At 45.7% G+C, this 14,396-nt stretch overlaps 1 protein-coding gene across 2 annotated transcripts in view; it reads left to right on the plus strand.

Annotated features, from left to right (window-relative positions):
• Positions 1–14,396, plus strand: part of ZFAT (zinc finger and AT-hook domain containing) — a 1,096,910-nt gene that overhangs the window by 33,517 nt on the left and 1,048,997 nt on the right. Inside the window, exon 3 of one of the 2 annotated variants that reach the window (XM_085604879.1) lies at positions 3,398–3,497. The exons of the other annotated variant lie outside the window; for it this stretch is intronic. The gene's annotated coding sequence lies outside the window, so the exon portion shown is untranslated. The remainder of the gene's footprint in view (positions 1–3,397; positions 3,498–14,396) is intronic. 2 annotated transcript variants of the gene reach the window in all.

The raw sequence follows: 14,396 nt of genomic DNA on the forward strand, positions 1-14,396 counted from the left end.
TGAACATTGAGCCACAGTAGCAGAGCATGAAGAATTTGATAGTAAGAAATTGGGGGATTCGCTAAGGAGGGAGAGGGTTATTCACCTTAAGCAGTAATCCTAGCCCTTGTCAGGGTGAACCCTTCAAGTCACTGAATTAACCTGATCTCAACCCCCTGGTAACTATGGCACAGAACAGACAGGCTCAACGTAGATGCAATGTGTAAAGTATTTATACAGTAGCTTAACAGTAATAAACTCCAACTTCAACAAAAGAAAAATCAAACCAATTTACAACAAGCATTTGCAATGCAAATAGGTCTCGCATTTGTGAGTTAGAGCTATTGACGTTGTAAATGGCAATGTTTTTTACCTACACTTTTTATTTTTGGAGGTAATTTATGTAGTGTGCAAAATCCCTTAGAAAGGTCCTGCACTACATAGTAAATATATTGAAAAAGACGCAAAGTGTGGCTTGTGACAACAATTGCTTGGCACGTACCTCATGAGCAAATGTGTCCAAATGTAATTTTGGTAGTGCCATGGAATGATCAGCCGATGAGGTACTCGATTAATAGGTATATAACTACACGTTCAAAACGTACGGTATTGTGGCTGTTTGTTTGTACACAACCACCTCTCTGAATATGTTTATAAACACAGAGCTTCATCTACCAGACAGTGCTCACCGAGGGGCGACTAAAGCACAGAACAAAATGTATTCATTTATCCTGAGCGTGAAGGCACCCGGAAGGCTTATGTGCCCGCCCAGAGAGGCTAGGGATCCCAGCGCTTCTACAGACTCTGCCGTGCTCCTCTGCACCAGCAGGGCACAGTTCAGAATCTGCCGCTTCTGGTAAGAATAGGTGAGGGGGATGAGGTTGGGGCATGCGGGAGTTGCCGGCAGATTTCCAGGTTATTGAAGGTGATGATTCTGACGTGAGGCAATGGAGACTGGTTTTGTCTGTTTGACTGCACCAGTCTATTTCTCTACGATCTAGCGTGCTCACTGTCATGTATCCATTAATCTCTCTTTGTTAGAGGTGCGCGAGCCAATATATTTAACAGGTAGAGCCAGCCGAAACGAGCCAAGCGTATACGAGCCAGTGGGCGAGCCGTGAAAATGATCGGCATGTTAATCATACAGTAAACATGATGTAAATGTGCGATAATGTCTCTTCAGAATTAAAAAAAAATGCATTTCTTTAGTGCGTCACAGTACACAAGATTATAGCACTGAATTGAGAGGAAGTTATTAAAAGTGCTCGTTTTAAGCATGAGTTAAAACACTGTCACCCGACAACAATGCCATTTGTGAACTAAGAGGCATCAGTTGCCATGCATACCCCGAATGTTGCCTAGAGTCTTATTATATTTAGAGTAACGTTAAAATCTGATTAATTAAACACAAAGTTTTTGTACAGCACACATCTTAAACTCGCATATTTCAAGGTGGCAATAATAAAGATGAAAACGGAAGTGCCGGCAGGCAAGAAAACACGAACAGGAGTGGGGGGTGGCAGGGGAGTGTGAAGTCAGACTGAGGGCGGGGGTGGGCAGACAGGGAAGAAAATAGTGTTAGGAGTAAAGGGGCCAATAGCCGTGGAAGGATACAAATGATGAATGATGAGGGACTAACAAGCCTCAAACCAATCATGAGGCAGCATTTAAGACAAAAGCCAATGGGCAGAGCTTCCACAAAGCTTCCACACTACAGTATATACTGCATGCCTCGCAAAGCGATGGCAGCGCATTTGCACTGCAACGCTAGGCGAGACCTAAAAATGGGGAATAGTTTAATAAAATTACTAAAATCAAGTAAGGGAAACCAAAGTTATAATTAAAAAAAAATCTGAGATTCAAAATAGAGCTAAAAGCATTAAGCGCCAACCGCAGATCTTTGGTTGCATTCGACCAGTACCTTAGCACAAGATGAAGTTGATGGCAGTGGAGCAGGGGTCTGATACAGACACCAGGTTAGACCCAGTTGGAAGTTTTACCCTTTGACCTAATCTTTAGTTTGAAAGTCAAAAATTATCAGCGGGACAAGGCAGCAGGCTGTGCCTAGCTCCATGTTGTCGGCTAGCTGCTGGATGGGGTCTCAGTGTAACCGTTGACTTTTGCCAGGAAAGCACAGAGCGGTAGAATTGTGAATGTTGTGCCCAGAGAAGGTCTTCGGTCTGCCAGATTCTTTTGGCGTCTTTGCTTGGTGAAGATTTCTATGTTCGGACTCAGCCACTTTTGTGGAGCTCGGATTCTTCTAGTGGGGCAAGGCTGCAGGCTGTATCCAAACAGGGCTCCATGAGGATGTAAACCTTCTCTGCGAGCTCTGGCTTAATTGTCTTTGCTTCTGCTGTAAAGCTCAGAGCGGGAGCAACCTGAATCTTCAGCCTGGCTGCCACACTCCTCCTTCGTCGGATCGGCTTGGCAGGTTGGTCCCAGTCCTCCTGAGGACCTTAGAGCCAAAACGATTCAGAGTCCCAGGACATGTTAGGAAGGGTACTTTTGGATAAAGCCATGAGTCTTAGAACCTTCGGGACAACACTTGAGGGTCAAGACTCGCTCCAGCAGAGGCTAGAAGGGCGACCTAGGGCAGGTCTATTTGGAACTGGTCATCTGGGTATTTGCAGGAAAGGCCCCATGTAGCTTGAAAAGGAGGCACCCTTATGACCTTTGAAGTCCTTTTCTTTGTTCTGGGTACAATATGGAGAGCATGTTCACTTCTAGGCTCTTCTCCGGCCCCAGACAGCAGATGTAGTCCTCTTCTGATCTTCCAGTCACAATAATGTACTGAGGATGGTACTATGGGTGCCACAAATATGCCTGGCACCAGCTTCTGGATATGGGCGGGGGGGGAGGGGGGGGGGGGGGGGGTTGTGACTCCTGGCTGAAAACAATCCCACAGTGCCATTCTCTGTCCAAATATAACACCTATTTATTCTTCACCCCTAGTGCATAGCCTGTGTGCCCACATCAGAGGTGTGGCAAGGGATAATGAGCAACACCTCTTCTGTGGTCACTCTAAACCAATGGGTTTCAAGTTAATCAGGTTCCTGGGCACAGCCCAAATGGTCATTCTGTCAGAGGAACAGTAACGCCTTCCCACACCCAAACCTTTGTCGCGCTTTGGGATTTGACAGAAGTGGTATAGGTGTGAGTTGGCAGTGGAAATGGGGTTGTTTGGAGAAATCTGACACTAAAATAAGGTGAGGAGAAAGGTTGGGCAACTAGTTGTTAACGGGTCAGTAGTGGTGAATGAGAGGTGAGGATTGGCGGGGGAGCTGGACTGTACAGTTTCTCTATGGCCCATATTTAAGGAGGGAAATGTGGCAGTGAGGAGCTGCAGAGGCAGGGGAAGAAAGTTCAACAGTGTTTTCTTACTGTTCTTTTTTTGATCTACACATTGTCTCCCTTCTAGACTGGTGCTGTGGCCCATCTGACTTGTTGGGTATTATCGTACATGTGTGTAGTTCTTTTGAGGTGGCACCAGTTTGTGATTTCTTGGGAGGTGTTCTTGGGTAAGTGGATTTCCCTTGCTTAGATGAACTTTTCTATTCCATCTGGTTAGCCATAAAACACAATGTGTTCTATACTTTTAGTTTTCGTCGATGCATGGCTAGCTATAAAATGTTTGCTACAATTTGTGTTGCAGAGGACATTTAATATAATCATTTGACTTGAAGATTTTTTAGGTCTCGCCTAGGCAGCGCTTGCGCGGTCTCTTCAAGACATGCAGTATTCAGGATATGGGCATAGAGCTCTGCCTACCTTCCGCCCTTCTTAATTGGCTCATGTCCCTGTCTTTTGTAAATGGTGGCTTTTCATTGGTCATTAGGCTAAGTAGTCCCTCCTTAGTACTGCCTTGTCTCTTCTTGTAACCTCCCATGATGACACCCCCTGTTACATGTGGTATTATGCCCTAGATTTTAATTACAGCCTCAAGACACTATTTTCATAAAGGCCTTCAGACAGGACGCTCACTTGGTCCTAACCTAGGTTGGCAATGGTTACTTTACTCGCTAGCACATCTCACATTTATATTAGACAGTCTATAAATTTCCCTTCATCAGCTCCACATAGAGTACCACCTAATCCAGAATTAATATTTTTTTTTGTCACATTTCAAAGCTACTAATTGTATATATTGACATAGCGATTTGAATGTACTTGTGGTACTGTCTTGCATGCAATTCATTATGGGTAGGGTGGATTTTCCATATCTTCTGCAGGGTGCAGTACTATGTGACCAAAAGTTTGATGCTCACTAGGGACTTCTAAGAGCAGCTTCCGGTACTGCACCTAGACAAGCAGTGCTTGTGCCTTGCTCACTAGGGACCTATAGGAGCAGCCTGTGATACTGCACCTAGACATGCAGTGCTGGTGCCTTGCTCACTAGGGACCTCTAGGAGCAGCTTGCGTTGCTTCACCTAGACATGCAGTGCTGGTCCCTTGCTCACTGGAGACCTCTTGGAGCAGCTTGCGGTACTGCACCTAGACATGCAGTGCCGGTGCCTTGCTCACTAGAGACCTCTAGGAGCAGCTTGGGGTACTGCACTGAGACATACAATGCTGGTTCTTGGCTCACTATGCAAGCAATTGCAATGCACTAGGTCTCGCATTACTGAAAGTATGAGCTGTTGGCGTTGCATTATTATTTGCAACGGCAGTACCTCAGACTATCAGTAATGCGAGACCTATTGCATTGCAAATGCTTGTTTTAAGTGCCATGTGTCTTCTTTGGCAATTTTGGAGCACTTTTGATTAGCTGCCTATTCGAGAACGATTATCGTGTGTATATGTAAGATGTGTGATTCCTATGTGGTGGTCCTCGTCTCTGCCCATGAAGTTTCAGTTAGTAGTAGAATGATTGAGTTAAAGGATCTGTCATCAGGAGCTCTACATTTGTGGAAAGCTTGGCTCTGGCATGTGTGAAGGATATGTTCTATTTGGAACTTGAATGCATACTTGTGGATCAGAATAGATTTTGATCAAAGGTTCTTGGCAGGTTTGTAGAGAGGGTATTTAAGAGGTATAGGGGCTTATCATTCTGTTTTAGCCAACTGCTTAAGCACTTTCATCCAGTAAGCCTCTAAGGGGTTTGAACCAGTTAGCCTCATGCATGATATAATATAAACTACTTGCTTTTAGTGGCTTTCGGCCAGCCCTTTTCATTGATGAGTCGTCGCCACATTTATCTTTCGGTCACTACACCATACAGCATTGGCTAACTTCACTATAAGAGACGGCATTCTGCTCTTTCACAAGGAGCATATCTACATACATTATAGTTCTCATTAGTGCCTAGGACTGTTGTGGCAATGTGTAATTTTTGGGCCTGGCAGCTCACTCAATAATGAAGTTTTACAAAAACTATGAGAGAACAAGAAGTAAGAAAGCCGAAAGGAAGGTAGCAAATACAAGGCTATTGGCTTAGCGAGTTCTTTGTTTCTGTACATTTTCACAAAGTCAGCAAGTATTGGAAAAGCCAATAGGTCGTGCCTATGAGAGCTATTGGCTTTGGCAGTGTTTTTGTAGCAATGCTGTACAACATGGCAGATGCTTTGCAGTGTGACTTGAATGAATCTTAAAAAGATCTGACGCAGTCAGGGATAAAGCGCTTAAAAAAATATATATATATTTTTATATTGCATTAGTGTTGGATGCATCATAGTCCTTTTTAAGTCTCGGCTAGCGAAGGCTGCGCTTGCGCAGTCTCGCTCGCGAGAGATAATGACTTGGAGAAGAGGGGCTTGAACCCGCCCCTCTTCTCCCCTGTTCTCCATTGGCTGGCCTCTTGAATGCTGGCCAGCCATTGGAGAAGAGGTCCGTCACTCCGAACAGGCCCCGTCCTTTTCGGATTCGGGGGCGTTTTTTTCAACTTTTCTAATTATCTCCTCCAGCCAATGGCAAGAGGAGAGAAAAGCAAAACACGCCCCCGAATCCGGAAACGCCGCTGCCTTTCTCCGAGGCATTTCTGTTTCGCTTCGGAGAAAGGCGGCGGCGCTAGGACTGATTTCTTCAAACAGGCATCCCCTCTCCTCGCTGCTTCCGTCCCTGGCCGGTCTGTTTTCGTGTCACTTAAGTCTTTTAAATGGTGCCGGTATAGTTTATGAGCACGTTAGCATACTTGTTCCCTAAGTGTTTGAATTGTGATAATTTCTCACAAGTTGTAGCGCGAGGGATGCCGGCTTGCACCATATTTATACAGGCTCCTGCAGGGCTTTGCGTGTCACCGGGCCAGGGGGAGGGGGTGGGTGGATCACTCACGGTAGATGGCTTGGGTCTGGGATTGCACATCGTTGTGTGGAGCGCGAGTATCAATCACGGTCCCTAGATTTTTTTATTTGTATTTTTATCCGAAATGCATGTGGCCCTGTTGGGGCCGGGATACCTCTTTTCGAGCGGCAAAGCCTCCCGCTGATGGAAGGATGCGGAAGACATCGGTGGGTCCAGGGGTACTGCAGGAAGCTAACGCACACGGCACACCCCCAGCTCGCTGCACTGGATCACGTCGGTTCAGACATAGCTCGTCAGGCGCTGCCAGTGTGATGTGTGCACTGCAGGGGAGGGGAGGGGAGGGTTCATAAAAGGGGGCATCTGGCAAGCGGTAAGTGCCTAAATGGGGCCTTTGATTGCGTCCTATCAGGAGGCCAAGGCTTTAAGTGCCAGTTTCTCGGAGTAAAGGGTTATTCCAGTCCAGGCTGGCCGTTGTCGTTCGCTCCCCTAGGCCCTGGGAATCTAGGACAGGCCAAGAATCAAGAGGTCTGTCCACTTTTTAATAGGTTACATGTGAATAAATCGCCCCTTGGCTGTTCTGCACTTCAGTTCAGATTTTTAAATCATCATAGTATACCATTTCCGTTTCCGTGTGATCAGTGGCCCATATCGTAGAAAGAATCGATTAAATAAGTATGCTTCATTTAGGTATTCGGTATTATATAAAAGTGTAAATATAAATGTATACAAGTAAAGGAGGCTGCTACGTTTCAGAAGCGTTACTTTTATAATGAATATGTTCAAGTAGGTCACAGGACGCGTTCTTGACTTCCATTAGTGTCCACAGGCGCAAGCAATTTTTACAATAGGTTCTTGGATGTTTTGAGAAAATCAGCTTCTACGAGATTTCGCTTTATTTCTTTATATTTCCGAATTGAACGGGAATGTGTTAGTTTCAAAATGCCTGGGAATGTTGAGCGGTGCTGGTGGCGCAAGGCCCATTTCACACTGACAGTGCAAGTCCCGTTTGGGACATGGGGTGGATGTACAGTAAACCTGATTTAAGTACTGTTGGGGCATGCCTCTTGCACTGGGCAGGCGTTTTCTTTTCAAAGCTGAGCGAAGCTTATTTGTACATATATCAAGTGAGGCCAGTGTGCAGCAGGCACAACCGGAGAGGATAGATGCGATGGGCCATGGGCAGTGAAGGGAACTTTCAACGAGCATAACATCACGTATAGTTGTGAAGAGTACTTTTAATTTTCGGGCATCTTTGCGCTGAATAACAGATATGGATTGTTAACCCTTTAAATTGGCGCTCATTGTGTCGACTTCTGGAAGGGAACATGGATCTGAGCGGGCTCAAATCCGTGGCCATAGGACCAAGCACACATCCCTAAAAGGAATGAAGTCGCCCTCTGAGCCAGTCGACCCTTCCAGCGGACATGATTGACGCAACACATTTAAACAACTCAGGCGCCCACCCTGTAGACGACTTTGGCGCGCAATGTCGTGTTTTTTTTTTTAAATAGATGAGCAGGAATGTCGTGTTTAAAAAAAAAAAAAAAAAAAAAAATGAGCACCATGCATGGGCGAGACAAAAAAAAACACAATGCACGTGGGTCAAGTGTTATGAATGGAAATTTCGAAGCACCCCTGTTTGCTCCTGAGAAGCGCCGGCACACTCCCATTGAGTGCATAGCAGCAGTGCTGGCCTCACTCCAGTCGGAGTCGTTAGGGCCAAGGGCGTCCTCAAGGCACTACTTACAGTTAGTGCCCTCAGTCTCACGTCGGTGTCACAAATCTCTTCACTTACACTGAAGAAACTGCTGCACTGCACACCTGGAGCCGACAGGGGCCCGAAGGTCTCTCATTGTTGTTATGCTCAACCACAGTGCAATGTATTGAGATGATTTCAGTGAGGGGGTTCACCGGGGGAGCGCGACGGCCTCTTGTTGACAGACCTCAAGCTGCCCTGGGAGCCCGCATGCCTCGGCCATACACCCAAAGTAACGGACATTCTTTCCCAAGTCCTTGGCATGTCATCGATGAAAATAAACTACTCAAGGGCCCTCTTAACTGATCAGCGCCACTTACTCGGCACACCTTTCAACAAATGATAGGCTTCAAAGGGCCGACTGGGGACCCCCTCCCGTCTCGTTCAGGATTGGATAGAGAACCGAGGCCTGCTTCAGAGCACTGCAGAAAGATGCGACCCCAGTGAAACCACCTCGGCCCGTGTAATGCTGTTGGAACGCACGTTCGTCTTAGCAGAGGTTGTTCAAAGAAATATGTGGATACCGGAAGTCAGCTGTGCCCAATATTTAACTAAAACGGGTCCAGAGGACGCATGATCAAATGAAGGGCCTGGCATCAAACCTTGGACATCCGTCCTCAATTTCAATTTTTAAAAGTGCTCTGCATTAAGTGCAATAAGACTTTGTGCTATGGCGTGGTCTCGGCATTGGTAAAGTTAGAGCTATTGGCATTGCTCATGACATTATTTTTGTTTGTATTTGTTTTTAAAACATTTAAAGAAACGGCATTGTCATGAGCAATGCCAATAGCTCTAACTTTAACAATGCCGAGACCGTTGCATTGTAAATGCTTGTTTTATTATTAATTTTAGCCATGTTGCACCCCAGCCACACTGCCCACAGCATGGCTACAAAGCATTGCTAAAGTCGGCAATGCCCATCCTGTACAGCATAAAGAAAAGGCAATGACAAAGCCAATAGTCTCAATGGCGAGACCTATTGGTGCTGCCAATGCTTGCTAGAGCCTGTCTCAAATCCCCAGTGATTCTTAGCAAATTAGTTAATCTCCCCATTAGTGAAAGAGAGAAAAATGACATTTGGCAAAAAAATCCAATCACCTAAAATGAAGCATTTGCAATGCAATCGGTCTCGCATTTTCGCAAGTTTAAGCTATTGGGACTGTAAATGCCAATGCCTTTTCTTTGTTTTAAAAACAAAAATAAAAGGCATTGTTATTTGCAATGTCAATAGCTCAAACTCGTGTAAATACGAGACCTATTGCATTGCAAATGGTTGTCAGATTAAAATTTCCTGAGTGGTGATTTTGAACACCTCTACCCTCCCAAAAAATTGCGTGGAGACATTGCACACTCGCGCTTCGCCTTCAAAAGCCCTCACCTGAAACGCCTTCCTGATAACGCACCAAATCTGCATGCGTTGCAAGCCTTTCCCTTTACAGCATCCAGTGTCACTTGCTATCGGGGAGTCGCCAGATTGGTTGAATTATGCGGCCATCTTGGAATGGGTGAACTTTCTACAGTGCCAACTCGCACAATGTAAACTGTGAAGGCAGTCAAAAGTAATATTATTAAAACCGCTTCATACAATACCTCAAATGGCCAACCCTAACTCATTTAGTAGGCTAATGGAAAAATGGCGTGGTATAATCCGATTGTTCACCTCACTCCATGTCTCCACAGACAGTGTCCAATGCGGGATTTAGGAGTGGCAATATAACACCTTCTGGGAGTTGTCGTTTTTGCTTTCCTGTTCCTAATGCGACTAAGGAGTACCATAGCGATTACTTGGTGAAAATTCCAATACTGGAAAAAGCGTGCATGGTGACAATGAAGGAAGTGGCCCAAATCTTAAAGCGGGGAGATTTAGAGAGAATGTGGATTAAAAGGGAACTTTGTGGAAGATAACGCAATAGTACTAACGTTGTGACCATTTGTGTGACGTCTTATCTACCTGACACGTCATGTACGTTTGGATAAATCCAAATACGAAATTTCCGAAAACGATGCGGAAATGGTGTGCATTGACTTTATTAACTGTTTCCTTGGCAGCAACAGACTAGATATCGGCGACTAAATGGCTAATCGAGGAGAAGATATGGGACAATCAGGGTGGGGGCAAGAGGCATATGAGAATGTTACAATGAAAACCATGGTGTAACTGGGTGAAGATTGGGTAGGATAACGGCGAAGGGTGGTGATGGGGTTTAAAGAGAATGGGGAGATCGAGAGGGACATGGTGGGTGTGACTGTCTGTGAGCAAGAATGTCAAAGAGTGCACTAGAAGAGAGGATGTAGGGAAAGGGAAAGCATGAGCTAGTGCGTGGATAAAACAAAGGTGAGGGGTGTGAGAGGAGGATGGATGCTGGTCCTGGGATGAGGAGAGCCTTTCATCTTCCTTCTCCGCTGAGAGATTGTAAGAGAGAGGAGGAGGAGGAGGGGGAGGGTTGGAGGGAGAGTGAATGACTGAGAGATTAAGGTGGCTAAGATGGGTGTATAGGGCTATGTCAATGTAAATGGAACACAGTTCAACGGTAATAAAAGAACTGAGCACAAAGGCGAAAAAAAAAGGAAACCGACAGAGTATAACGTGAAGGATGGAGTGTGCAAGAGGGGTGGGATGGGTAAGATATCAGTCTTCATTTCACCCGCTCTGAAGTGAGAGTGGGTGCCAAATGTAGAGGAGGAAGAAGGAAAAGGATGCGTAGGATGGTGAGAAGGGAAGAAGACTGAGTAGGAAGAGTGAGCGGGGAGGAGTCGGAGGATGAAGGAAGAGAAGAAGGGATGAGAGGGTAAGGATGAAAGAGTGGGTCATGGGGGGTTGATGGGAGAGGGAGGACAATGGTTTGGGAGAGAGAAAAATCGGGAGGAGTATAACGAAGTTGGTAAAGGGAGGGGGATTCTTGGGGGTGGCTTGACAGCTTGAATGATGGTGACTGAAACCATACGAGAAAAGCTGAAAAAGAATGAGGTAGGATGATGGAGAAGAAATGGGGGGGGGGGGGGAGGCAGCGTGATGGGAGGTGAGTACAGGACGAAGTGCGGGAGAAGGATAGTGGATGGGACTGGGATAATTAAGTAGAGGGAATAAGGACTGAGAAAAGATGAGAGATGTGGTAGAAATAAGGAAAAAAAGACGAGGAAATGATGGGCAGAGTAATAAGGGAGGAAGGGTGGATCTGGGATAGGGATTGGGCGTCTCCATCCCTGCTCTTTTCACATCTCTAAACTACGGCTAAGGTTGGGTAATACCATGCACCAATAGGTGAAATTGAGGCAGAGAAACAATTGCGCTGCCACCCCCAGCACTGTTTACTGCAGGACTGAATGACAACAAATGTCGCCCCTACATGGCTCAAAGACTGATATATATATATATATATATATACTGGTGGGAGCAGTGTGACAAACCCATCTTGTACCTTGGGTGGGCCCTGCCCACCCCCACCCTGAAGATGGTACAGTTTTGCCTGCTCAGTGGTCCTCACTCGGGGCTCCTTAGGACCATTGATGCTAGCAGGGCTCGCAGACGTGCGCCGACGTTTCACCATTTTCTAAGCAGCGCGGAACGGAGGTCGCTCATCTGAGACGAGGTTATTGAAAGCGCGGGTCCCAGACAGAGGCTGGATGCGCACTGGGGTTCCAGACTTGAGTGTGTGAGGATAGTCATTGTCGACTGTTCCCCGCCTTCCCTGAAGACGCGCATTATGGCAGCCCTATCACTCTACTGCTCAGTGCTCTGGAGAAAGACATCTTCTGCTGCCTACCGGCATACAGCACCCAATCAATGCCGGGGGCACCCAAACGACCATCTTATGTACACAGCTCATCTTGAAGACGCCCAATAAAGGAACACCATCTGCCCGAGGGCGTCTTCAATTGATGCAAAATACAAAAATTGCAAAAACACTGAAGAGGAGGAGCATTGTCTACCGAAGGACGGTATCCACTCAACCCAATAACGCCCAATATTAGAGTGTCCTCTGCCAGAAGACGTCTGACCTATTTTTGAATGCGCCATATAGAGGAAAGTTGTCTATTAGAGAACCGTACCAAACTCACCCCCACAGCACCCAGTAGAAGACAGCACCCAAATCATCCTGAAGCATGGTTTGTCCACAGACGGCCCTTCTTGTGTCAGCGACTGCAAGGAATCGATAGATGTAGACACTCTTGGGTAAATGGATGGCAAGCATTTCATGTAAATTTCCTTCTGGAAGACGCAATGACTGAGTAGAGCCCTCCCCAGTCACCACTGTTGCCCTTCGCTCACCAGCACTCTGAGGAGCTGTTATATATGGCATTAGCAATGCTGCTGTCCTCAGGAGCAGGTGAAGCGTGGGTGCCAGAGCAGCAGCTTCTGGGGCGGTTTCCTGTGCCCAGGGCCCTAGCAGCTGTACTTGCATCACTGGCTTCGAGATGTAGTCGGACCTGATACTGCTGGTCCGCCCCCTCACATCTCCAACATTACTATGAAGATTATGATAGTTGAATATTAATACTCATTAAAAAAAAAAGAATTGAAGTCACAATTACAAATGTTAACCTTTTAATTTGGAGTTTAAAGTCTTTGAAAGCTGTAAGTTCAAAGTCAATATTCTTTACATCGTCGACCCTCTGTAGAACTAACAAAGCAGAGAAGGTAGTCTTCAGAAATGGTTACTGCTTTCACTTCAGTTCGTGGTACAGTGGAAATACCATTTCCCTTCTTATGTCATTAGTGTCCAGTTCCCTTCTTATGTCATTAGTGTCCATAATAAATTACACATGAGTGTTAGTGTTTGCAGGTGTTACGCAGCCAGTGCTGTGCATCTTTGGAAACATGTTTCTGGATTGTTTTCCTTCAGCAACAGAGGGCAACATGTCAGTTGGGGATGCTTGGAAGTGCTGTTCAAAGTCTTTTCAAGTTAAGTACCACTCCTGGAGCGCTGGTGCATCCACAGGGGATCATCGGCCTGTAATTCCTAGGAGGAGCCAGTCAAAGGTGGGTGAGGGACGCGCTGTCTGGCATAACAGCACATCTTCTCTCACAAATACACTAGTCTACAATAATGAGCCTGCCTCACAGTGAGCCATTGCTAACTCCTAGCTTGGCCTATGCCAAATTAGAAATTAAGTTTTGTTTTCACTCCTTTGAAGTTTTGTTATCCACTTAGTTGCTGTTTCAGCTTCTTTTAAAATATTAGAATTGAGTAACGCTAACATTAGAAAATGGGAATTATGTTCCATGTAGTGATTCCACAAAGATCTGTAGCTACCTTTACCAAGTAAACACTTCCACATCTGCAACATTTGAATGAATTAACCACTCTGCCCATCTTTACCAGAAGTTTTTAACATTGCGTATGAGGACCAAGTTCATTTTCAACAACTTTGTAATGAATTTTCAGCTGTAAGGTTGCTGCTCTCATAGGGCACATTCTTTTTGGTTGTTTGAACCATTACTGACAATTCAGTATAATAATGTGATGAGTTAGGGAAGTAGCGTTCTTACTCCAACAGTCTATCGGGAGTATGTTCTGACTGTCACCTTTGTGAGGCACCTGACCATCTAGGACCCACAAAAAAACCTTAGGTAGTATACTTTTGTACAGTCTTGAGCCCCAGCGATAGTCAGCTGTCCCTGCATTTCCACACGTGCGACAGTGTTTTTTTTTGTTTGTTTTTATATAGTGCGATCTAGGCCCGAGACATCGGGTATCAGATCGCTTTACATGAGCACCAGTTTTGTTACAGATGCACTCATTCGTTTTTGTTAGGCAGGAAGAGATTAAGTGATTTGCCCAGAATCACAGGATGTTGAGCGTCGTTGCTGAGACTCTGGCTCGGTTCCCCAGCTTCGAGGTCGACTGCTCTAGCCGTAAGGCTACATCCTCTGTTACATTGCTGGTAGAGTAAGGTATAGCCACAATTTTCTGATTGCCACTGTTACTGTTCTAGTGTCAGCTGACTTCAGTGTTTGGCACTGCCTTGCTTCTCAAGATTGTGTTGGATGTGGGCCATGGCTGCCCAGTGCTAGGCTGGAAGCGCACATCCACATTATATTTAATCATTTTGTTTTTTGCTTGGATGTCTAATGAAGTTAAAATTGCAATGTTTTTAAGGGATATTGTTTTCCAAGGGACCACTTCTTTATATTTTGTATTGAGACTGCTGCTTGGATTCTCATTACCCATTCTCTTTCGCCAACAGCCAACGCTAACCTCAATTCTACTGCCCTCGGCCCCATGCTCTGTCGGAGACATATTCCTTTCAGAGTACCTTTGTGCAGGATGGGGACTGACCCTGTCACATGTTGACTCCTGTAGAGGTTATCTTAATGGCCTGTTTTGTCCACTGCTGCTCCAGACAGGCTGAATGGACTCAACGCATCCAATATTATCCACCTTGGGGTACTCGCCAGTCCTAGGCAAACCACAAGAAACTT

This window comes from Triturus cristatus, chromosome 5_1 (assembly GCF_964204655.1).
Source record: "Triturus cristatus chromosome 5_1, aTriCri1.1, whole genome shotgun sequence".
In the NCBI taxonomy this organism is placed as follows: Eukaryota; Metazoa; Chordata; class Amphibia; order Caudata; family Salamandridae; genus Triturus; species Triturus cristatus.